Source organism: Lepisosteus oculatus, chromosome 18 (genome assembly GCF_040954835.1).
Source record: "Lepisosteus oculatus isolate fLepOcu1 chromosome 18, fLepOcu1.hap2, whole genome shotgun sequence".
Classification (NCBI taxonomy): Eukaryota; Metazoa; Chordata; class Actinopteri; order Semionotiformes; family Lepisosteidae; genus Lepisosteus; species Lepisosteus oculatus.
Genome location: NC_090713.1, coordinates 16577087 through 16602576, shown reverse-complemented (window position 1 = coordinate 16602576; position 25490 = coordinate 16577087). Strand labels below are relative to the sequence as shown.

The following is a 25490-nucleotide window of genomic DNA, read 5'->3' as shown; positions in this document are numbered from 1 at the left end:
ACTTAAAGAGTATTACTGTTAAGTACGAAATCACAGTTCTACCACAGAAAACCACAAGATCAAGTATGCAATCAACCCGGTAGATCGCAAAAGATCACAAAACAATCAAGCACTGCTTAAAGAGCAAGGGGAACTTTTTGTCTTTCGGCTTTCAGCATACTGTATTGTCGCGTATGAAACCAGCGGCACTTTATATGAATTATTCCGCTTGGTTGACTCATTTCAGTCTTACCACGCCCATGTCAGGGACACCAAGTAGTGTGCTCTCACGAGGCACCAGTTCTGTAGAGTTTGGGCATTTACGGGGACAATGATTAATTGTAGCCGTAAATCACAAAATTGATTCTTTTAATGGCCTTAGAATCCAACCATGCGATATAACTCAAACAACGCACACACACAGGTACTAATACACGAGGATACATTTATTAATACATAGAATATGCATGTAAACCTAACAGATCTTATCGAGAGGGTTATCAGAATACAAAAGGTATATATTCAATCAGTCACGAAGAGTTACATATATCAAGAGGACATATGTTCAGTATATCATTCATTTAGTCCGTTTCATAAATGAACTTGGTTATAACTTCTACATTAGATACTCAAAACAAGTACATAACTCTTAGGAATTAAATTTATATCAACTGGTTGGGATAACAATTGAATTCTCGAGCTGTAATGCAGTGAAGTTGAATACTCATCCAATCTCTGGGGATTCAGATCTCCTGCGGGCTCTCTGGCTCCGTGCTAGGCTGTGCTGTGTGGCTTGCGACGGTGCGCTGCTGATGCTCACTGAAGACCGGCTAATTATTTTTGGCTGAAACTAGCAAGAGTTTGTGCACAGGAGAAAAGATGACTGTGGGTCCCAGCAGGTCAGGAAGAGGACCGGTTCGTTCCTGATGAAGCACTAGTTCTGAATACTGATTCAGCTGTCCACAGTTCCGACCTGTTCACGAGGCTTGCTGCTGATGCTAACCTCGGGTGGATCTTTTGGTTACTCTCTGGCAACCTCTGCTCTCAACTCTTAGAACAAAGAAAAGTTCTGGCACTCGGACACACTGGCCGTTCCGTGGTTGTCCGGGCTGAGTCTCAGGATGTTCAGGAGGCGCGCTGCGAGAATGTCCTGCCCTTGGGAGCCTTCTGCTCCTGGGCCGTCCTGCCCTGGAATTCTCCTTAGAATTCTCCTTAGAATTTTTCCCGAATAGTCTTGGAGCTCTGTGTTGCCTGTTTTTACCTGGAGGAACTTCAGGTTGTTCATTGGCTGAAAGTGTCATGGGCATCAGAGACCCACGTGGGTTACTCAGCCCTACCAGTCCCTGATTGGTTGATCAAGGTGCGATATGACTTACTTACTCCTGACACTTAGGAATGCAGTCCAGATTTCCATCTGGCACTCCCTAGACAGCTAGGCGCCAATGGATGACCATTGATCATGATAGCCAGGCTTAGCTAAGTGCATCCCCATTTGGGAGCTGTCCCTTATCAAAAGAAAACATCTTTAAATCAGCCTCCATGAATAGCTTTTCTGTGGCTGCACCACAGCGATGAAGAGAGAGATGGGGCCTCATTTGGGAAAGCACAGCAACACTTAATTCTGTCTTATTAATAAGCCTTACCGCTACATCGCACTTTGATGCAACTTATCAGTATGCTTTCTATTGTGTATCTGTAAAAGTTAATGATTGTTACGAAGAGTCTTTCAGGACCCTATGCAGACAACACAATCCGGAAGGGAGTGAACACACACAAGGAGGAGACAAGGAACAGGGCTAGTAGACGAATGGGGGGGCGTGCCGATGGTGCTCCGAGGGGCATGGTCCTGGAGAACTGTCCAAAAAAGGAGTCCGAAGGGAAGTCGTGTAGGCAGATGACCAGAGCCGGGTGATCGATCCAAGACAAACTAGACAAAGTTAAAAGCAGAAGCAGGATCCGTCCGTTGAGGGGTTGTAGACAGACGAGACAAAGTTAAAAACCAGAGCGGGATCCGGTGAAGGGTCAGGGAGGAAAAGGGGCAACAGAACAAGGCACTCCAGGCCCCAGACTTGGCTGATTCAGAACACCTAGGAGACGAATGCCACCTGAGAAGCAGAAGTAGGGCGACTCGGTGGTAGGCGAGCCTCCGGGCATCTGTGTTCCAATGCAGAGCCCGGAACAGAGTAAGCATCTGGCTTTTGTAGGGAGGCTGGAACAGGGAGCAGATGCACAAAATCAACTAAAAAGTGAACGAACTGGAGTGCCCTTAAGGGGGAGGGACTACAATTGTGACAGTGATGATCTGGGGAGATATCTTTGCCTTCTTCATCCATCTTAGGATGTACAGGCACTGTTGCATTTCTTAATCAGACAAGTGGTGTTGAGAGCATGTGAAGTCCTCAGTGATATGGATGCTGTCGTGGAAACTTTATCAAAGAAGAGCCAGGAGAGGGTTCTCATTCACTCAGTAAGGCATTTATTTATATTGCAATATGGGAAAAAGCAATCACTGGTCTGTGCAGAGAAGTGAAGGCTGAGTCAAAGCAAGCAGGGAGAGTCCCTTGTTTTTTTATCTTTTTTAACACTTCAAGGACAGGAGAAGCAGTAATTTACCATTCCTTATAGCTTTCTGCTTTAGGCAAAGAAAGAGAGTAGTTATGCAAATAGTTTCTCATCCTCCTTTTTCAAGCAGCAGAGATAAAAATTATTAAAACATCTCATGCCCTTGACTTGCTGGGTGCAATCACACTTTGTTCTAAAAATCCAGCTGCATCTGTAACACAGCTCTGCCTGTAAACAACATTTTTAGGATAAAACACTTTTTCTCAGTAACTTTCCATTACATTCCCTCCTTTTTATCCTTAAACATGTTCACACCACAGAGTCCTCATAGGGGTCACCTGGTGGGTCCCAGGGCTCCTCAGAGTCTGTTCTGAGCAGTGCACATTGCTGAGTAAACCTTTTCATTACCATAGATCGAAGCATAAGAATCATACAGGACATACAACAGCACAACAGCAAAAACAGTACAACAACAGGCATGAATAGTTTCAAGAAAAACATTCCCCATGACCCAAATAACGATTTTAACAATGAAAAGAAGGGGAATTCAGAGGCTGAGTTCTGGAGGTCTAACAAAAATCTATTTTATAAAGCCATCAGCCTGACTCCTCTTAATTCTTGCTTAATTCCGTCAAGGCCATCCAGCATTACATTATATTAATAAAGGAGTACATTTCATAGAGGGTTATTTGCAGTCAGCGAGCATTAGCTATGGATTGGAGACTTAGACCTGACGAGAAAATCAGTTCCGCCGGTGAGAATAGTCTATAATCATCTGGGATCCCTATCATAGTTTGGGAATACCTTTCTGCTGAGGTTAAAGCCCTCTTGGCTCGGGTTCCCTTCTGGGTAGTCAAGGGCTGGGTGGAGTCTAGCAAGTGGGAGTCTACCTGAACTACTAGGATTGGGTGGTGCAGGGTAACGAGTGCACAAACACCCTTCCACTGAGGAGGAAGGCTATTATACACCTTTGCACCACATTGCCAATACCAGTCTATTAACACCATAGTTCCATCGGACAGGGTAGGGTTGGTGGTAGTAATATTACAGCCTAGGGTTCGTCTTAAGGATGGACCCTGACATTTGTTCTCATAGCAATGTGAGTGGTAGATCATGGATGGGAGGTGAACTACTATTTTGATTGGGGAGTCAGTCCAAGTAATGTGTTTTATCATGATTCCAAATCGGAGGCACTCAGGTTTTTTTGTCGCTGATGTAAGACATGTGAAGACTGAAACTCAACCCTCGTGAGGTAGTGTCAGACGTGTTGAAACTTAGTTCAATGGAGCCTGGGACATGTCCCCCAGACCCATTCATTGTACTGTAGTTGTACCCCTTGGAGTAGGCCAATGAGGTTAGGACAAATCCTCCGGGGTCAGGCCTCTGAAACCCCACAACTAAACTTATACACTCAGAGCAAATACCTGCAACTGGCTGAGGGATGAGCCTTCCTGGTGAGGCTGTGGAATGAGGCATTAGAGAACACACATAACAGGACGCATTCGGTCGAGTACTTTTCACAGTATAGTTCATGTAACAACACCACAAATTGTCCTGGAAATCAGCATGATCGGTCTCATTCAGCCACTCCAGTGGGGAAACAACCTCTCTCTTCTGTCTGCTTTTTGGAACTGGAGTAGTCCCGTTTGGCCCTCCAGTAGTCAGAGTCAGTTGTCAACAAAATGGGGACAATCGTGAACAGACTGAGGGAGATGGGTCCACACAGGCTTTTACCGAGTGACCACCCAAAGCATTGGAATGGGTGCCAAAGACACTGAGACACTCAAACGTCATCATTGCTCTGATAGGCCGTCTACTTGTAGGCCTTCTTGCAGTGTGATGCATGGATCCAGGGTACTCTTTCTGCAACCTTCACGGCGGTGATTGTGGTCAGTAGAACTGGTATGGGCCTCTCCACCTGGGCGAACAGCACTTTTTCCTCCTGAAGTCTTTCACCAGGATCCAATCTCCTGGCTGGAGATCGTGGCAGTAGTCTTGGTCTGGTGTAGTTAGGGCAGCTTTAACCTGTTTGTGAATATTACTGGCAAGTCTAGACATTTTCCAGCAGTATGCCAGCAGACACTCATCAAGTTGCGTGAGGTCTGTGGGCATGCCCCCTTGTATCCCACTGCGTACTTACTCACCATCCCTCCTTTTGACACATGGTCCTTTCCATGTGTCAACTTTGCGATGTAGGGAAGAAAAAAAAAGGAGGGGTAAGCAGGGTTTACCTGTGGGTCCCAGCCACACCCCGTTGGAGAAAGAACATCCAGATGTTTTCCACTTACCTCTTTCCGACGCGGGAGCAATGGCTTGCATGTCAGGTAGAGAAGCCACCTGGGGCTCCGGCTGGATGGGGATGGAGAGGAGGAAGCAGCAGCAGCCTTCACGGCCACATCAACCCGAGCATTGCCCTTTGAGACGTCGTCGGTGGCACTGGTATGGGCTGCACATTTACACACAGAAATGGCCTGAGGTAAAAGGATAGCCTCAAGCAGATTACTGACCATAAGAGAGTGCTGAATGGGCGTACCTTGAGAGGTGAGAAACCCTCTGTTCTTCCATAGAGTGCCAAAGTCGTGGACGACGCCGAAAGCGTATCGACTATCAGTTTAAATAGTAGCTGACTGTGAGGCAGCCAAGACACAGGCCCATGTGAGGGTGAAAAGTTCGGCGGCATGTGCAGACAGGTGAGACGGAAGGCGGCAGGCCTCAACTGTCTTGTGATCAGAAACAACCGCATACCCCACGTGGTTCTGTCCCATTGAAGAATCCTTCCTAGCTGATCCATCCACATAAAAATCCAAGTCAGAGTTAGGAAGAGGGGAAGAGCAAAGATCCTGTCTGGGGGTTACCTGAGAGGTAATGGCCACCAGGCAATCATGTGGCTCCCCTCATCCTCCGTAGCCAACAGGGTGGCTGGATTCAGCACTGTACACCGTTTGATAGTGATGTGAGGAAGGGACAGAAGGATGTGGTGGTAATGGAGGGTGGACACGGGAGAAAAGTTTGAGGTCTTACTCTGGAGAAGGATGGAGGCCACCGCATGAGGTATAAGGACCGTAAGAGGGCAGTAGCACACCAGGGAAGCAGAGGCCATAATGGCTGCAGCTGCTACCGCAACAGCACAAAGGCAGGCTGGCAGGCTGCGGGCCACAGAAGTGAGGCACTGAGAGTAATAGGCCACAGGCTTAAAATGATCGCTGTGGGCCTGGAAAAGTACAGCGCTGTAGAACCCATGTTTCTCATCAACAGTCAGCGTGAAACCCTTAGTCATGTCAGAAAGGCCCAAAGCAGGGGCTGACATCAGAGCTGTTTTAAGGTTGACAAAACTTTTTTCTCCGTAGGGAGTCCACGTCAAGTGGTCAATCATGGTTAGACCTGGAGCATGAGTCACGTCAGACAGGGGCTGTGCCAGTCGGGCATAGACAGGAATCCAGGATCTGCAGTATCCCGTACAACCAAGGAAGGACATCATCTCCTTTTTCGTTTGAGGCTTTGGAATCTTTTGAATGGCTGCCACTCGTTCAGTGCCAATCGAATGAGAATTGGCAGAGATGTCGTGGCCTAAGTAACGCACACATTCTTTAACAAGCTGTACTTTAGAAAGTGAGGCCTTGTTACCGGTTTCAGATAAAAAGATTAAGAGATCTCTGGTGTCTAGAATGCAAACCAACAGGTTGTCCACATATTGGACAAGGGTGCTACCATGCTTAAAAGAGAACCCTGAAAAACACTCTTGCAGTGTCGAGGAGAAAATAGTAGGTGCCTCGGTATACCCCTGGGGCATCCGAGTCCATGTGTACTTTTTTCCTTTAAAAGTAAAAACTAACCAAAACTGAGACTCAGGATGAACTGGAATGCTGCAAAAGACATTTGCCAAATTAATGACAGAAAAAACTTTGAGTCCCCGGAGATAAAAAACCGAATGGTGGTGGGGTTGGGGACCACTGGAGCCCGAGCATGGATGGCGGCATTTACTTCATGCGTTTACTGCACCAAGATTCCCCATCGGCCTTTTTCACGGTGAAAATTGGAGTGTTACATGGACACGTTGGGCAGGGGATGAGAATCTTTTCAGCAATCAGCTTATCCACAGGTTCCATTCCAGCCTCAGCATCAGGTCTCAGTGGATACTGTGGTCTGCAGGGCCTAAATGTAGATTTTGGTACCACGTCTAGGGGGACAACACCCTTTATCAGGCCCACGTTGTACTTGTGGGCAGCCCAGAGGGAATCCGGGACTCCCTCCAGTGCAGGGTATGAAGTGTCAACTGGGACTGAGGCAAACAATCGGCCCATCCTGTCATCAGAGGCAGTCAGGTGCACTGTCCTCCAGGTGTTAAAAACAGGTGAGCAGGGATGCCAGCTAGCCTGGAGAGCAGAGTTACGCCCAATGCCTTCAGCATCTGGGGCTGTCCATGCTTGGCTAGTAACGCACTGTTGGACAAAGACGCCCACATCTTGCCAGCAGAAGCCTGCAGCTTTTGCCAGAGACATGTGTGGGTGCGTCCCTACCCGATACAGAGACTGCTGCTCAGTAGTCAGGGTCACGGCAAAGGCAGCAAAATCCCTTGAGACCAGATAACCATTCCCTTTTAGTCTATCGCTACACTGTCCATTTCTAAACCAGACTTCCTCAAAACCTTCATCCGGGCCCCCGAAATTAACCGAGGCCGTACACTGCAACTTATCAATAGACCATTTTGAAAATTGCCCTGGCCAGGCCACAGCCTGGCTGCATCATTTAGAATCGTCTGGGAAACCTGACCCACATCCTTTCCTAATAGGTCCCAGCTGTAGTAATAGTCCGGGACCGTGGGGGAGAGTTGGACAACCATGGTTCGAGGCAAGCAATCTTCATTGCAGGTTAGCTCGAGCCCTTGTTCTGAACAGACAATGATGAGGCCGATTTTACAGAGCAAATCTCTGCCACACAGATTAACAGAGCATTCTCTTGAGAGTAAGAATGAATGGTTGGTAGGCCCAATCCCATGCTTCTGGCATTCTACAGTGAGTGGTGTGGTGAAATGAGCCTTTGTCGGGGTGCCAGTTACTCCTATAGTCAGGAAAGATTTCGATGAGAGCTTGAAACGGTGTACGTCGTCTCTAAGCAGGGAACGGGTTGCCCCTGTGTCAACTAAAAAGTCATAGGGATCGCCATTAATATGCAAAGTGACTTTGGGCAGCTGGGAAGGGGAGGAGATGGCAGGCGGTATGAAAGCGGTGTCCTCAGGGCCTACCTCTTCTGGTGGGGACCGTCAGTCTTTCTTTTCTCGTTGCCATGGTGTGCTGACTGTTACTCCAGCTGGGGGGCCTGAATCCCAGCCCCCATCATCTTCCTCTCCTCCCTCCTTGTTGGGGCATTTTCTTGCCCACTGTTTTTCCACAGTGAAAACATGCATCGTGGTCTCCTTCTCCTCGGTCTCTCCCTCTTCCTTGGTAGCCTCCTCATCTGCCACGGCCCCATCCTCTTCCTCTTTGATGGAACTGGAGCTGGGCCATCTGGAGCTGGTGTAGCTGATGGCTTTCTTTTCATGCCTTTCTCTCGTTCTTTGATGCTAATTGTCTCTCAGCATGATAAGCATGGCCACACACCTCTGTCAACCAGGCGATGTCCCAACCGATGCATGAGTTTTTTTTTACCATGCTCCCTATTTCGAGAAGCAGGCCATCCACAAAAAGACGGGTCAGTTGAGTTTCATATACTGAGCCGTTGTCAATAGGGGCAGGCGGGGGCAGGCCACTGAGGTTACTGCAGAGGGGGGCCAGTCTTTCCAAGAAATCATTACATGTTTCTCCAGGCTTTTGCTTGGTTTATCTCAAGGTGAACCAGTCCATTTTAGGGGGATACTTTGCTTCTATTCTCTGGCAAATGGCGTTTAGCTGGTTCTGATAGCCACTGCCTATGGCAGCGTCATATACCACTCCTGGTTTTAACGTGTCACGCACATCGCAGTAGTCAAGCTTCAGGGTCTTTTTGAAAAAAAAAAACAGTCTCTAGTTCACTGCTCATGGGCTTACATTGAGTGACTAGACGCCGCAAGGCGGTGGTGTGTTTTCGCCTGTTTGTCTTTTGTCTTGGGGTTTAATAGTTTAATAGTTCGCCAATTACGGCTGCCAGTTCCTCTAATTTCCACGGACGAAAAACTAAATCAGGGTTACTGCCCTGGGCGTTTGGACATTCTATCATAGGAAACTGAAGACCCAGAGTTTGGTCATCTTTTTCTTATGTGCTTCTTTTTTTTTTCCTAGCCTGTGCCTTGTTTCTCCACAGCTCAAAACATTTCCAATCTACTTTCTTTCCCTGTCCTGCAACTTCTCCATAGGATGTTCATCCTATCGTGGACTAAAGCTGCCATTCTCTGGAAAACCCAACTTACTCTAAAGGGGAGGACACTTTATTCCCACATTACCAAATGTATCGTACATGAACTTGGCTGGGCCATACTGCCCAGCTTTGCCTTTAGAGCTCTCTTTACCCATTGTCGACAATGCCTCACTGTTTCCAGAACAATATCATATTATCTACTCAGCAGAGCAAAAACCACACGTCTGTGTTAAGATATGTTCTTTTCACGAGTCCCAGACTTGCCAGGTCCCAGACCTGATATAAGTCCCTGACTTATTGAAGGGACACCCCTATGGCTCTCTTTTCAAACTATTAGTTCTTTTAAAGGATCACTTACTGATGTCATACGACCACGGATTTCTCCAGACGCTTCTCTAAAAGGATAAGTATTTATCCCCTGAGGTTCGTCCCATTCACGAAAATTGTCCAGGTCCGGATGGAGTTCCAATAGACGTCCGCAATCAGGTTTGTGACCCCATCCTCATCGCCAAAGTTGTCGTGGAATCTTTATCAAAGAAGGTGTTCTCATTCACTCAGTAAGGCATTTATTCATATTGCAATATGGGAAAAAGCAATCACTGGTCTGTGCAGAGAAGTGAAGGCTAATTCAAAGAGAGCAGGGAGAGTCCCTTGTTTTATATCTTTTTTAGCTGATGCTTCAAGGACAGGTAAAGCAGTAATTTACCATTCCTTATAGCTTTCTGCTTTAAGCAAAGAAAGAAAGTAGTTACGTAAATAGTTTCTCATCCTCCTTTTTCTTCAGCAGAGATAAGCATTATTAAAACATCCCGTGCCCTTGACTCGCTGGGTGCAATCACACTTTGTTCTATGAATCCAGCTGCTTCTGCATCACAGCTCTGCCCGTAAACAATATTTTTAGGATAAAGCACTTTATCTCAGTAACTTTCCATTACAATGCCAAGGAATCTGAAGTTACTGACCCTTTCCACTTCAATCCCATTGATGTGGATAGGGGCATGACTGTTTTGCAGTTTACTGAAATCAACGATTAGCTCCTTGGTTTTGCTGACGTTGAGGGTGAGGTTGTTGTCTTCACACCACGTTGTAAGGAGATTGACCTCCTCCCTGTAGGCCCTCTCATCATAGTCTGTGATCAGACCTACAACTGTGGTGTCAACTTCAAACTTGATGATGAAGTTGGTGTTATGTTTGGCCAGTCATGACAGTCATGGGTGTAGAGGGAGTAGAGCACTGGACTAAGCATACAACCCTGGGGGACCCCAGTGTTCAGAGTTAGTGTGCCTGAGGTGTGGTTTCCAACCCTGACAGCCTGGGGTCTGCCTGTCAGGAAGTCCAGAATCCAGTTGAAGACCCAGCACACTGAGTTTCTTGACTAGTTTCTCTGGAATGATGGTGTTAAAAGCTGAGCTGAAGTCAATGAATAGTTGTCTTGTGTATGTGTTCTTTTTATCCAGATGGGATAAGCCAGTGTATATGGCAATGAAGATTGCATCATCTGTGGATCTGTTGGGAGGTAAGCGAATTGGTATGTGTCCAGTCTGGCTGGAATGGTGTCCTTAATGTGCCCCATGACCAGCCTCTCGAAGCACATCATGATGACAGGAGTAAGTGCCACCTGGCGGTAGTCATTAAGGCATGTCACTGTGGTTTTCTTCAGTATTGGGATGATGGTGGTTGTCTTGAAGCAGGTGGGGACTACAGCCTGGGCCAGGGACATATTGAAAATGTGTGTGAATATGTGTGTGAATCCTGCAGCCTTGTGTGTGTTCACTTTTAGCAAAGATCTCCTCACCTCATCTGCAGACAGCGAGAGCACCTGGTCAGCTGCGGAGGGTGCAGCTATGTTGACTGGTTCTGTGTTGCTGGCTTCAAACCGAGCTTAAAAGTTGTTGAGCTCGTTAGGCAGGGAGGCATCATGGACAGAAGCACAGATGTTCTACCTGTTGTAGTCTGTGAGGGTCTGTATACCTTGCCATGGGTCATTAGTGCTGAAGTGTTCCTTTAATTCCTGTTTGAGTGTGTTTTTTGCATCTTTGATACCATTCTTTAGAATTAGTTCTGATTTATTGTCTGATCTGAATGCTGCATCCCTTATTTTGATTAATATGCGAACCTCACTGTTCATCCACAGTTTCTGGTTGGGAAAAGTTATTATTTCTTTTGTGAGTGTAACATCATTAGCACATTTCTTGATTTAGCTAGTGACTGATGATGCATATTCCTGTATGTCAGTGTGTGATCCTTGAGTGGCTGCCTCATTGAAAACATACCAGTCAGTGCATTCAAAACAGTCCTGCAGGACTGATTCAGCTCCTTCAGGCCACACTTTTATCGTTCTGACCACTGGTTTCACTCAGAGTGATGTGGTCTAAGTTTCCAAAGTGCAGGAGGGGGCCGACCTCTGGTTTTACCGGACTCTGTAGTTCTGTCCATGCGGAAGGCAGAGAACCCGTCTATTGTGTTTAGCCAAGTCTGTAATTTTCCATTGTGTGGGGAGTCTCAGTCTGAGTTCATTTTGTTTGTTGTCAAGGGATCGGACATTAGCAAGTAAAAGGGTTGGTAAAGGGTGTTTGTTGCGTTCGGTCTTTAGTCTAGTTTGCAGCCCAGCCCGCTTGAATTTCCTTTTCGTTCACATCGCTTACGACACCTCCTTGCTTGGTTATCTTACTCAGGTGATACTGTAGCTTCCACGCCTTGTTGGCGAAGTCCGTACAAGCTGATGCAGTCCAGATCTTTCAGACTTAGTGATAGTCCTGCGGATCTTGTTCAGATGTCTAAGAGTCTTGTCGATCGTAAGTTATGTACTTGATCATTGATGAGAGAGAGACTGAGAACTAAGAACAGCAACAACAATAACAGCAACAAAAAAAAGAAAAAAGATCCATTTGAGAGAGATTGCTGGGCTGCTGCCTGCATGGGCGCCGCCACAGGTAGATATAATATACTTATAATTAACTTGGTTCGTTATTGTTGACCAAGTAAAGTACTCTTCACCAGGAACTCTGCCCTGCTGCAGTGCTCAGGGATAAAGTACCTTGTTTGCTTCCTCTCGCGTGATCAGCTTCCAATAATTCAACAAAACCATGCGAGTTCATGTTTTTAAACTACATGTTATGTTTTGACTGAGTTAAGTGTTTCTATCTCAATTTTACATCACATTAGCACTTAAAAAACTGCAGTCCTTCCTACATAACCTTCTGAACACTAATGTTACAAAATGTTGTTCTTGGAGATTGAGAACCTGAGAATTATAAACAAAAAGGCACTAAAATATTATTCTATTAGTTTAAAACAATAGTCACAGTATGAAGGCTCAAATGACAAATTCTACAGCACAGAAAAAAGTGCAATGGCATGACTGTCATCAGTCAATCAATCAATCAAAGTTTACTTATCAAATGCACAACAATACAGCATACAGCAGTAGTTACTGGCAATAAAATGTCTTTTCTACGAGCTCACCAGAGTGAGGGGGGGAATCACAAAATAAAGGTTACAAAAAATAAGGTTACATAATAATAGATAATAATGTAATGGAAATTGAATAAAATAAACACAGACAAAACTAGAGCTGCTAAGTGTCCATGGTGTATGCAATATATTATGTCCAAGTAGTGCAGTATGCACAGTACAGTGAAAACAGTATGTCCATGTAGCCATTATGGGTGATTTGCTAAAGGAGCTGCATGTTGGCTATTTAGCAGTCTTATTGCCTGGAGGTAGAAACTGTTCCGTAATCTGTTGGACTTTGACCGAATGCTTCGATACTGTTTACCGGACGGTAGGAGAGAAATCAGTTTGTGACTGGGATGACCACGGTCTTTGAGAATAGACCTGGCATTCTTAAGACATCTAGCTGAGTAGATATCCGGGATGTTTGGTAACTCATAGCTGGTAATGAGCTGCGCTGACTTCACCACCCTCTGCAGTACTTTGCGATCCTGGGCGGAGCAGTTCCCATACCAGGCAGTGATGCAACCAGTAATGATGCTCTCAATAGTGCACCTGTAGAAGTTGACCTAGATATGTGATGGCATGGCAATTGCCTTTAGCCTGCGGAGAAAGAATAGGGGCTGCCGTGCTGTTTTGACCACGACATTGGCGTGTTGAGACCAGGTTAATTCCGCTGTGATGTTAACTCCCAGGAACTTAAAATTGCTGACCCTCTCCACTGAAGTCCCATTGATATAGATAGGTGTGTGATCTCCTCCCTGGTGTTTCCTATAATCCACAATCATCTCCTTAGTCTTACCGATAATCAGAGAGAGGTTGTTCTCCTAGCACCATGCTGCCAGGGTTTCAACCTCCTCCCTGTATGCAGACTTTTCACCATCTGTGATCAGGCCGATGACTGTCGTATTGTCTGCAAACTTAATGATGGAGTTTGAGTTATGCCTGGCGACACAATCATGGGTAAATAAGGAGTAGAGGACAGGGCTAAGGACACAGCCTTGGGGGGCACCAGTGTTTAGAGTCAGGGTAGAGGATATGTTGGTGCCCACCCTAACCACCTGCGGACGTTCCATCAAGAAGTCCAGGATCCAGTTACAAAGAGAGGTGTTCAGTCCTAGGTCCTGGAGCTTGATGTCAAGCTTTGAGGGCACTATGGTATTGAATGCTGAGCTGTAATCAACAAACAGCATTCTCACATATCTTCCTTTCATATCCAGGTGTGAGAGGGCGGTATGGAGGGCAGTGGCAATAGCATCTTCTGTTGACCTGTTCTGGCAATACGCAAATTGCAGTGGGTCTAGGGTTTCAGGCAGTGAGGAGGTGATGGATGCTTTGACCAGCTGCTTGAAGCACTATATGATAACTGTTGTGAGTGCAACGGGGTGGTAGTCATTCAGGCAACTGACTCTGGGTTTATTAGGAACAGGGACAATGGTGGTTTTCTTAAAGCAGGAAGGAACTATAGACTGAGCTAGAGAGAGATTGAATATGTCCGAGAAGACATCTGCCAGCTGGTCTGCACATGCCTTCAGAACACAGCCAGGGATAGCATCAGGGCTAGGAGCCTTGTATGGATTGGTCTTTTTAAAAACTTTACACACATCAGCTCTGGATATGATCAGTGAGTTTTCATCTTGGATTTTTGGAATCCTCCTGGCTGGATCTGCATTACTAACCTCAAACCAAGCATAGAACAAATTTAGCTCATCAGGAAGACAGGCAGACTGTTGTGCTATATAGCTTGGTTGCGTTTTGTAATTTGTAATGGTGCGTATACCACTCCACATGTTCCGTGTGTTGCAGCCATGATAATATGACTCTAATTCTACTCTGTAGTTGTATTTAGCTACTTTGATAGCTTTCCTAGGGTCATATCTGGATTTTTTGTATCTATCCATATAGCCAGAATTGAAAGCAGCTGTCCTAGCTTTAAGTTTGTCTCGTATCTTGCCATTTACCCATGGTTTCTGATTTGGATATTTGAGAACAGTAATCCTGGTAGCAAAACAGTGTTTTAATATAAAATCCGATTCATCTGACCAACATTGAATGGTTCTTAACACTGGCCTCTCCTGTTTAAGCTTCTGCTTGTAAACGGGAAGTAGCAGAATGGAGGCGTGATCGGATTTGCTGAAAGGAGGTCGGGGGAGGGCTTTCTAACCATCCTAGAAGGGAGTGTAAACATTGTCCAACATGTTTGTTCCACGCATTGGACAGTTGATGTGTAGCAGTAACTGATGTGTTGATGTAGATTAGGCATTGTTTTCTTCAAGTTTGCACCATTGAAATCACCCGCTATGATGAATGTGTAACGCTGCTCTGTAGAGGTGAAAAGGATCCAATGCAGATGCAGGAGTCGTTGGGAGGTAAGTAAGCGAACAGAGCAAAACCAGGAGCTGAGTCATAGTCCGAAGGTGTAAGGTAGGTCGAGATCCGGTAAAGGCACTGGTGGCGAACAATCCAAAATGTGAGACAGAATCGTGGTTGAAAAGAGAGCTGCAGGGTCAAATCCGAAATAGGCACAGATAGCAAACAATCCAAGGGGCGAGACGAGATCAGAAGTCAGAAGGCAAAAGGTGTAGACAGAATTCCAGGATGGCAAAAGGGTAAGAAATGCTAGGCAGAGCAACAAGAAGTGAACTCAATACCGAGCAACGGGAAGAAGGTTAGAATAGTATAAATAACCCGGCGTGCTGCACGGTAGAGCAATTGCAGGTGTGTTAACTCGTGCGGCGGCGCTTGTTAATAGTAACCCGCTGCTGATGCTGATTAGCTCGCTTACGCGTTGATCTCTGCTGGCTGGTGGTCATGACAGAATGCTCCTTCAGGATGTATATTCTCGTGTCTGTTAAGGTGACAGTGTAGTTCATCCAGTGCCTTTGTGAAATTTCCAACAGTGGAATATACACCACTGTGAGAACTACCAATGTGAACTCCCTCGGTAGATAGAAAGGGCGACATTTTATTGTCAGATGTTCAAGATGTGTAGAGCATGATGCTGAAATAATCTCCACGTCTGTGCGCCAGGAATTGTTTACCATGAAGCATACCCCGCCGCCTTTGCTCTTACCCGAATCCGTTGTTCTGTCCTGACGGTGAATAGAAAATCCTCCCGGCAGTATAGCAGAGTCCGGAACAGATGGGTCAAGCCAGATTTCAGTGAACGCCAACACGTTGCAGTTGATGTCCCGTTGGAAAGCAAGCCTTGCTCTTAGTTCATCCAGTTTATTGTCCAGTAACTGGACATTAGCAAGAAGTATACTTGGGAGCGGGGCACGATTGCAGCACTGCCTCAGTCATACCAGAACGCCTGCCCGTTTACCCCTCTTCCTATGACGCCATCTTCTTCCCAGTACAGGTACAGGTGAGACACCACAGTCCAGATAGTTGGCAGTAATTATTGGTGTAGATTTAACTGTTCCAATATTCGATCTTGTGTCTATAAGTGTTTGTGGGTCATATCTAATCACTGAGTAAACAGTATGTGCAGTTAGCAGTATGAAAAACAACAAAAAAATGAAGAAATAGACAAGGACGAATGGGAGCTCACAGGATGGCAGCCTTCCATGTCGGCACCATCTTACCCATACTGTATATACAGCAGATGTCATGAAAATAGCAGTAACTGATGTTCTGTGAAGAAGGACTGGTGAGGTCCCCCACTTCAGGAGACCGGAATGCAACAGAGTCTAAGCTAGAGAAAAGAAGTAATCAGTCTTTTATTTCAGTACTGACATCAAGGCACAGTGCACCAGTGTGCAAGAGCAAGATACCTCTCTGCCACTTGTCTCACTTGTCTTTTTTATGGCTTGTAATGTAACAGGTTGTAGTGTGCTCTCACGAGGCACCAGTTCTGTAGGGTTTGGGCATTTACGGGGACAATTATTAATTGTAGCCGTAAATCACGAAATTGATTCCTTTAATGGCCTTAGAATCCAACCATGCGATATAACTCAAACAACGCACACACACAGGTACTAATACACGAGGATACATTTATTAATACATAGAATGTGCATGTAAACCTAACAGATCTTATCGTGAGGGTTATCAGAATACAAAAGATATATATTCATTCAGTTACGAAGAGTTACATATATCAAGAGGACATACGTTCAGTATATCATTCATTTAGACCGTTTCGTAATTGAACTTGGTTACAACTTCTACATTAGATACTCAAAACAAGTACATAACTCTTAGGAATTAAATTGATATCAACTGGTTGGGATAACAATTGAATTGTAATGCAGTGAAGTTGAATACTCATCCAGTCTCTGGGGATTCAGATCTCCTGCGGGCTCTCTGGCTCGGTGCCAGGCTGTGCTGTGCGGCTTGCGACGGTGTGCTGCTGAAGCTCACTGAAGACCGGCTAGTTAGTTTTGGCTGAAACTAGCAAGAGTTTGTGCACAGGAGAAAAGATGACTGTGGGTCCCAGCAGGTCAGGAAGAGGACCGGTTAGTTCCTGATGAAGCGCTAGTTCTGAATGGTGATTCAGCTGTCCACAGTTCCGACGTGTTCACGAGGCTTGCTGCTGGTGCTAACCTCGGGTGGATCCTCTGGTTACTCTCTGGCAACCTCCGCTCTATACTCTTAGAACAGAGGAAACTTCTGGCACTCGGACACACTGGCCGTTTCGTGGTTGTCCAGGCTGAGTCTCAGGATGGTCAGGAGGCGCGCTGTGAGAATGTCCTGCCTTTGGGAGCCTTTTTGCTCCTGGGCCGTCCTGCCCTGGAATTGTCTCGCACCCCTGGAATTCTCCTTAGAATTCTCCAGAATAGTCTCGGAGCTCTGTGTTGCCTGTTTTACCTGGACGAACTTCAGCTCATTCATTGGCTGAAAGTTTCATGGGCATCAGAATTCCACGTGGGTTACTCGGCCCTACCAGTCCCTGATTGGTTGATCAAGGTGAGATATGAGTCACTTACTCCTGACACTTAGGAATGCAGTCCAGATGTCCATCTGGCACTCCCTAGACAGACAGGCGCCAATGGATGACCATTGATCAAGATAGCCAGGCTTAGCTAAGTGCATCCCCATTTGGGAGCTGTCCCTTATCAAAAGAAAACATCTTTAAATCAGCCTGCATGAATAGCTTCAATGAAGAGAGAGATGGGGCCTTATTTGGGAAAGCAAAGCAACACTTAATTCTGTCTTATTAACAAGCATTGCTGCTACAAGGTTGTAATGGATAATGTTTCATACTATTTTTCTATTTTCATAATTTTGCAGTATTTGGTTAGCAATGATAATCTGTTGGACTAAGTTTGGTTAATTCTCATTGCAGTGCTATTTTATTCTATTGGTGTGTCTGTTATCTACTAGTAGAATTTTCATTCAGATCAGTACCTTATTTATTGCTTATGTCTGTGAAACATGGAGAGAGGGAGTTCTCGTTGCCTTCCTCTTCCTCTTGTGATAAATCCACTGATGAGGAAGCAACAAGTTTGAGTGATTTATTTAATCATTTCCCTCTTCAGGGACACTACGATTTTGGAGGCACCGTTGGGATTGGCTGCAGGGCGGACCATCACCATGCCAGGCAGAATCCTCTCTAGTAGAACTCAACCTTTGTGATCATTCAGGTCAGCATCATAGTGAGGTAGTTGATAGTGGTGGAGATGAGGCATGGAGCTGGTGGAGCAGTGAATGCACTTGAGGTACAATGACTACCAGAGGCAGGAATCTAGTCAGCACCAGGTAAACACCCAGCCACAACAGCACGGTTCACCCTTGCTGCAGTAATGTATGCACTCCGAGAACTTCAAGAGGAAGTTGGTGAAATACTATGCACACTATTCAGAGAGACGCTGATAGAGCTCATCCGCTTTCTTAGTATTCCTGGAGAGAACATAGCTAATAAAACACACTTATCCCTCAGATCTCAGCAGCATACCCGCAGCCATATCACTCTGCAACTCACAACTGGCAACCCACTGAAGCTAAACAGGTGTGAGCCTGGTCAGTACCTGGATGGGAGACCTTCTGGGAAAAACTAAGGTTGCCCCTGGATGAGGTGTTAGCGGAGCCAGCAGGGGGCACTCACCCTGCGGTCCATGTGGGTCCTAATGCCCCAGTATAGTGATGGGGACACTAAACTGTAAACAGGCGCCATCCTTTGGATGAGATGTAAAAGCAAGGAACTGACTCTCTGTGGTCATTAAAAATCCCAGGGTGTTTCTTGAAACGAGCAGGGGTGTAACCTTGGTGTCCCGGCCAAATTTCCCATTGACCCTTACCAATCTTGGCTTCCTAATAATCCCCATCTATGAATGGGCTTCATTACTCTGCTCTCCTCCCCACTGAAAGCTGATGTGGGGTGAGCTTTCTGATGCACTATAGCTGCCGTTGCATCATCCAGGTGGGGCTGCACATTGGTGATGGTTGAGGGGATCCCCATTGCCTGTAGAGCACTTTGAATGGAGTGTTCAGAGAAGCACTATAGAAGTGTAAGCAATTATTATTATTATTATTATCTCTGATCAGTACCCACATTGTAAGAGGTGAATTAGAGGACTTAGAGGACCGTGGCATGGCTGAACTGTTAAGTGCTTAAGATAAATTGAGTGAGTAATTACTTGCCCCTGCCACTGTTGTCGCTGAAACAGCAAATAAATGGAGAAACAGAAAAACTGGAACAAGAAATAAATGCACAACAAGTGTCACTAAGAGAAAAACAAGACAAAATGGTACTACTCTCCAGTGTGAGCATTAACCCTACAGTACCCCCAGGTACAAAACTCCGCCCACTATCTAATGACGTGAATTCTGGTAGCTCCCAGTACTCAGTGCAGAGACAATCAATCTCACAAAAATTTTAAGACTTCCGGTCAGATTGAGGAACCTGGTCAGAAAGACAGGTTATCATTCTCCAGCCTTGCTCACCAGATAGAAAGTGGATTAAATAAGGGCTATCCAGAGGAGGAAATAATTGATGCTGTAATTAGGGCCATCACACCTGGGCTCCAGTTGCGCAGTTATCTTGAGGGCTAATGGATTTGACCTTACCTACGCTAAGACAAATTCTTCAGTGTCATTACCAAGAAAAGGGGACAACAGAATTGTACAAGCAGCTTACCACAGAAGCACAACATAGTAAAGAGACACCACAAAGTTTTCTAATTTTTGCTCTTGATCTGAGACAGCAAATTATCTTTGCTTCACAAGAAGCTGAGTCTGGCCTGAAGTATGATCCTGCTCTAGTCCAAAGTATGGTCTTGCACACATTCCTCACTGGTCTGCAGAGTGACTGCATCCAACATGATCTTCAGCCCTACCTCTTAGATACCAATGTTACTGATGAAGTGCACCTAGAGAAATTAACCCTGAAGGAGAACGGACCCAGGGGCAGCGAACACCCGGAGCCTGAGCAACTCCTGGGTGCATCAGATGGCAAGGGCTACCCAGCAGTGGTCCCACCTGTGGAACTGGAGCGACTCCCGTCCAACAGATACCACAGAGAGAAGATGCCCTTCCACAGGGGCCTGCCAGCTGTGCCCACACCCACTGGCGTGGGTACGACCTGGTCGCTACAGTGGGGAAGTGCCATGGGAGACTTATGACTGCTAACCCTACTCTGGCCCGGCGTCCTCCCCAACACCAAGGGCACCAACCCCCCAGGATGGGAGGCTTTGGCCTGCGGCTGAGGACAGGTGCTGTGGTCCGGGGGGAAGCAGATGCTTGCCATCTGTCTGAGTGCAGCAACGGTGCGCCACCCCTGCTACCTTGCTCCCATCCAAGAGGACTGCATCCAAGAGGACTCCCATCCAAGATTAACTGCAGCGAGTGGGGACCAGTTTGGACTTGGGCTAGCAGGAGTTGGTGTGGCAGGGGGAGCGACTTCACCTGGTGGAGGGCAGGCCCGGCGAAGGCCGAGGGACGCGGGCTTGCTGGAGCCGGGAAAAAAAGCGGCGGCTAAGGTAGTCGCCAGGGCGGACCGGGCCTGCGAGCCGGGGGGCGAACATGCCGGATCCTGCCCCTGAGTCACCCGGGGGGGGGGGCAAGGTGGCGGTGGTGGGAGCTGAGCATTGCATGCAGCATTGGATGCAGCTGCGAGGGACTCAATTGGGACTTAGTATTTATTATTGATTTTTTACAGTAGTATCTGAAATAAGTTTATATTATTCATTCTTGATAAGAAAAGTTCAAAAAGATATTTGTGATAAACTAAAATTCTAAATTTTATAATCAGTTACATTTAAAACTGATACATTAGATAATGTATAAATTATATATATAACATTCATTGTATATAGATGATATCTATGTTCCAATTGGAGTAACTAAACAAATTGTACAAATGGTGAGATAACCCCAACACTAACCTGTATGTAATATCTATATATATATTGTAGTAGCTATACTGTACAATTTTATTTTCCATTATTTTTCTGAAAATAATGTCATTGGCATAGTAATGTAATGTTATCATTGTCAATGAAATAGAAACCATGAGTTCCTCAAAGCTCTTATCATCTCACTGCATTCAACATCATTACAACTGTGTGTTATTTCTGTTGCAGAAGTTTAAACTAAACAATCAAACTAACTGGATAACTTGAATGGTCTCCTAAATTATTGTTAACTCTTGAAAGCTATTAACCCTCATTATACTGTTGGGTACGCGGGGCAAACGTTCGAGGTCAAATTTTTCCACAAGGAGGGTACCTTTAAAGCGGAGACGAAAATTTTTGCCGCGCCCTCTCTTTAAAGCCCTGGCCAAATACAAAGACAGTACGTACAGTTATAGTTCAAAGTTCAAGTTATAGTACAGTTCAAACTGAATTAAAAACTACACATCCCAGGTAACATGGTGGTGCTTGTGATCCTTGCATTTAACCAACGAAACAGGGTGAAAAATCAATCACATGCCTTTGGGGCTGAGTTTCGAAAGCTTAACCTATCAGCAACATAGCGAAATTTGACGATAGGCTACTTCAAACTGTCAGTTACACGACTGTGTATGTCTGTTAAGCCACTCTTATTTGCCTCCTCCTTCTGCGTGCCTGATTTCTTGCCATCTTTAACAGTTCCGTGTTCGAATCGCAGTAGGGAGAGACACGTATGAAGAAAAGTTCATCCCAGCTACAATACAAATATATTTTTGTGGTAAGAGGGAGCAAAACATCAGCATTTACTGCTAATAATTAATGTACGATTTATAGATGAAATTTGACCATAAATATAAAGTTACAATCTCCACAAACGAAGCAATGTAGGAAATGCACACTTTTTCTGCAACAGAAATACACAAAGAAAATAAATCCTTTCTGACATCTCAAATCAGTTTTGGTCAAGGTCTCCAAAACAAACAAGAAAAAGAACATTTTCAGAGAGCAATTACACTGTGTTTATGTAGAATAAGTGATTAGATTTATGAGCAATCTAATTTCTTATTCATTTAAAATAGTGAAATTTCAGCTGCAAAAGATCGCACCAGAGACAGCACTAGCACTGCTTGTCATAGACTTTCAGAAAGGGGTGAATGAAAGAAGTCATGTCAAGTACAATAATTCGGTGATCAATAATAACAGTTGTAGGACAAGAAACAAAAGATAGTGAAAACTTAAACTAAAATTCAGTTTAAAAATTAAGGCAAAAGAAAATTAACGACGTTTAAGTGCTAGAGGTGTAAAAAATACAAAAATGCACTTTTTTTGCAGTTTTAGAAATGGAGCAGGTGTTACTTGAAATAAGTAAACAGAAAAAAGCCACGACTAGACATAGTGCAGAAGAGGGACATATATATCGTTATTAATTTCTTTAGATACGCAATTCATATTATATTCCCTATTACTCAAATTCTAAGAAACTCAATAAAATGTCCATAATATTTGCTATTTTAGTCTTTCAAAGAAGCCTTTCAAAGGCTTGAGGCGTATGTTAAATTGCCACACTGGATAAATTGTAAAGAAAACCTGTTTTACAACTCTTCCTCCCTCTTTCATTTTCAAAGAATAATGGGCGAGCCATCCAGTAAAAGACAGTCCCCCTTCCCCCCACGGACAGACTGACAAATGTTTTCTTAGAAAAAGAGATTCACAACGCAAAGCTGTGTCAGTCTTCACAGCCGAAACGTTGCGTTTTCTTTCTTCTCTTTTCAGCACGGAATAAACCTATTGTTCCTTTGCAGACTACACTACTTCTTAGTTAAACATTTGAAACACTTTAATTTTTTAAATTTAACACGCATTCAGTACAGAAATTAAATCATGTTTTCTACAGTTGTTAAGCAGATTAGCAGGTTACTGCCAAAATAGTGCAGCATCCACCACTGCCTAGTGATATAACTTTAATATAAACAAGATCTAATACCTGGTGCAGTTTTTACAAAAATACGTTTTTTTAATTAATCGAATCCCAGGTGTGAGTTCATAAAGCCTGAATTGCGTACTATGCTTACGTCTGCGAAACACCTGATCATCTACTCTAAAGATTTCCATCCTTTGTGTATATTCTAATCGCAGCGGGGGCAGAGACAGGCTAAGGCTGAAATTGAATTGGTGATCTGTATTCTTCACACGCTTCTGCAGCGCCGGGGAAATGTGCTACATTGATGTAGGGCTTTCGGGCTCACATGGGTTTGCGCCCTACACCCTGCGGTACCACTGTGTACATACAGTACGAACATGTTGTGATATTTAGAAATATAAAAAGGTCAATATAGTGCCCATAATATTTCAAAGAAATGTTTATTTGTTAAAAGAAAACTCATGGCAATAGGTAGATTTGAACACCCAACCTCACGCTTATAAGTAAGTCACTTAAACCATCACACCACAGACACAATGACATATCAAGTACTGAAACAACCATACACATATCAGTATAAAGTCTTATACTGCTGTTTGTGCTACAGTACATGAATATAATTATATCGTTATTCATTTCTTTAGATTTGCGATTCCATATTATATTCCCTATTAATCAAATTCTAAAAGTATGCTTTTGTTTACTCCGATAACGAGCGTACTCGCAGAAAAGCTTAAAAGTATCACTATTCTCACAAAGTAAATAAATGTACAGTAATATTGTCAGAAGGAGCACAGAAAAGCGTTTCCAAAATAACCACATGTAAGACTGATGCTTAAAATGTTTAGGGAGAAATGGAATGCTGGTGTGTATTTTTTCTTTAAACTACCAATACCAGCCAGATACAGTACAGTTTACATAATTTGTTTATATTCCTAAAGTTCCTTTACTTTAGTTGTAAAATTCCATATAAATATTCAATACTAAGAGGATTAAAATGTGCACAGTAAAGAGATTAAATGATTTAATCTTTTTACCAACGACCAATGTGCCACACGTGTCCCTGTCGGTCATTTTGGCCAGCCAATCATGTACTACGTTACGCCGTGGTGGCTTGTGGGTAGTTGCGTGCGGTACGGGTTTGTACCACAAAGTTTGAATGGCTGCATCTGTAGATACTGAAATGACGATTGTATTTTAGATTTTGTGTAGTTGCTAGCATTGAACTGTGTGTTGGATGCGCATGAATTGAAGGAATGGGCAAATAAAGCTGATGCTGATCCACAGAGCCAGCATCTTAAGATGTTTATATTAAGAGGCAAATTGTTTAAATAACTAACTAGGTATGGATACTGATGTGCAAGAGAGGTGGAAAGGCTGTTTCTTTAAGCCAGCACTATAAAATAATTGATCCTCAGTGAAATGCTGCCATCTCATAGTGGGTTTCTAACACTGTATAGTCCCATCCACACATTGCCTTTTACTTCCATCCATTTTCTAATCTTTTTATCCTGTATGGAGGATTTGGAGCCTATCCCAACAAGCAACGGACACAAAACAGAATACACCCTGGACATAGCGCCTGTCCATCACAGGACAGACAAACACACACACACGCACACGCACACACACACACCAGGGCAAGTTTTCCCATAATCCAATTAACCTACCAGTATGTTTTGGAGTGCGAGAGAAAATCATATCACACATAAGGAGAATAATCAGAGAACCCAGAGAGAACATGCAAACTCCACACACACAGGACAGCAGGAATTGAACCTATTCTTTTTATGCTCAGCTACTAAGATTTCCCTTCAGTGGTAAAATTCCATATAAATATTCAATACTTAAACGGGCACAGTAAAGACATTACATTTACATATACATACTGTATACAGTACAGTTTGCATACAGTAATATGTTTATGTTCCTAAATCAATATATTTTATGAGCATGTGAAAGGCATGGTGAATCAGAAATTCTCAAAAATTACTGTATTTTGCATGATTGGAAACAAATGCGTGATTGCAAAATGCTGTGGTGCTACTTTTACAAAGACGGTCAATGAAAAAAAGAATGTGGACCAGGGCAATACTTTGAGTTTACAGCTTGTCCAAGGTCATTCATTATTAATACTATTAGTAATATCTTCGGTAAAGACTTTGATGGTGACAGCTCAGACATGAGAGATTGAGCTTTATTAGCTCTACCTTGCGGAATTCCAGATACTATTATTTTACTTGCGGTACCACATGGTATCATGCGGCACTATGCAAGAAATTACAGTATTAATACGGTAACTTGCGGTAAACTGCGTCAAGCGCACTGCAAAATAATTCGGTATCGCCTGCTTGTTTTGAATGGCTGCATCTGTATCTCATTTTTTATTTCTTTTTTAAAAAGATAGAAGACATAGTGAGACATGTATCACACACATCATCTAGAACATGAGAAAGATTAAATATTGCAAATTGTGCTCAGCAGGTAATTCTTGAACTAAGTAAATATGATGAATAAAGAGGCTTTCACTGTAACATATCAAAATGTTAAGTATACTGGGCAGTATTATCTGTTTGACTCTGTAATGGAAACACAAACAAAAAAGTGAACTTCAAGTGCCTACTTTTTGACTATTTTGCTACTTTCATTCTTGCATATTATCAGGAAGTTTCAGAGACAGTCATACATTCACAGCCAAGGATGAAGCGATAATCTTTGAAGCATCTGCAGTTCCATTTTTTCTCAACACTAAAACTTTTCCATCAGATTAAAAGTGGTTTATCATGGTCTAATTTAATAATAATAATTGCTTGCACTTCTATAGTGCTTTTATGGGTACTCCAGTGCCACCAATGTGCAACTCCACCTGGATGATGTGAAAGCAGCTAGAGTGCACCAGAACGCTCACCACA

The 25490-nt window shown here is 44.2% G+C and overlaps 1 protein-coding gene across 6 annotated transcripts in view; it reads right to left on the bottom strand.

Moving 5' to 3' along the window:
* The window catches only part of LOC138223917 (interferon-induced protein 44-like), a 113991-nt gene that overhangs the window by 60537 nt on the left and 27964 nt on the right, over positions 1-25490 (bottom strand). The window lies entirely within an intron of this gene.